The following is a 1,017-nucleotide window of genomic DNA, read 5'->3' as shown; positions in this document are numbered from 1 at the left end:
GCTGCAGGGGGACAACCTGCTCCACCATGGTCGTCACCACGGCCTGCAAAGGAATCCCAGCTCTGGTGCCTGGAGCAGCTCCTCCCCCTCCTGCACTGACCTTGGTGTCTGCATCCCTCACATATTTCTCAGCCTCCTCCACTGGCAAAACTGCTGTGTGCTCCCTTGTTTTGATTTCTTCTTAAATATGTTTTCACAGAGTTATAACCACCATCACCAGTTGGCCCAGGTTTGGTCAGTGGCATGCCCATCATCCTCAGAGCCAACAGCAATTGGCTCTGCTGGACATGGTGGAAGCCTCCAGAAGCTTCTCACAGGCGCCATCTTTTTGCCCCCCGCCCCCCCCACTTCCAAAAACTGGGCCAAGCAAAACCAACACAGGAGTAGAGACTTCAAAGAGATGATAAGGAAATAGGAGAGGAAGGCAATCAGCTGATGTCAGAGCTGGAGCCAGCACAGGGAGCAAAAGTGAAAGGAACAGCTTTGCATCTCTCACTGCAGATGCTGAGCAGGGACCCAGACTGTCCAGCTGCATTCCACCTTCCCTGTGCAATCCATGCAGGATTGGCCTTTTTAAGGCTGCCACTTAAAAACAGCAGCTGTTTGCATGTTCATGCAATTTGCAGCTCTTCCTTGTTTCAGAAAGACAGTGAACTTGAACATACAGAAGTGGGATTTATCTCATCTAATTTTAAGCACTTAAAGAGAGGTTTGTCATCAAAGCCGTCTGGCAAAACTCTCCTCACAGGGAGAGCCAGGCAATTCCCCAGAGTGATTCACCCCACCTACCTCAGGCACTATTCCTAGGATGCAGTGAATCACTCTGTGGAGTCACTCCATTGACTGGAGGGAGAGCCCAGGCAAATGGCGTATGAGATGTGCACCTTTCATGTAGTTGAGGGTGGATGAACCCCATCTCTTCCCTGCTGAGGCAGTTCCAGTTTTTGTCTTTCCRGTACCAGCTGCGATGTCTTCTGCTCTTAAGCATAATGATAAAGGACAATTAATTTGGGTCTG

The sequence above is a fragment of the Malurus melanocephalus genome, unplaced genomic scaffold (genome assembly GCF_030028575.1).
Source record: "Malurus melanocephalus ecotype Western Australia unplaced genomic scaffold, MMel_1.1 scaffold_31, whole genome shotgun sequence".
NCBI classification, from domain to species: domain Eukaryota; kingdom Metazoa; phylum Chordata; class Aves; order Passeriformes; family Maluridae; genus Malurus; species Malurus melanocephalus.
This window is presented reverse-complemented; position numbering follows the sequence as displayed.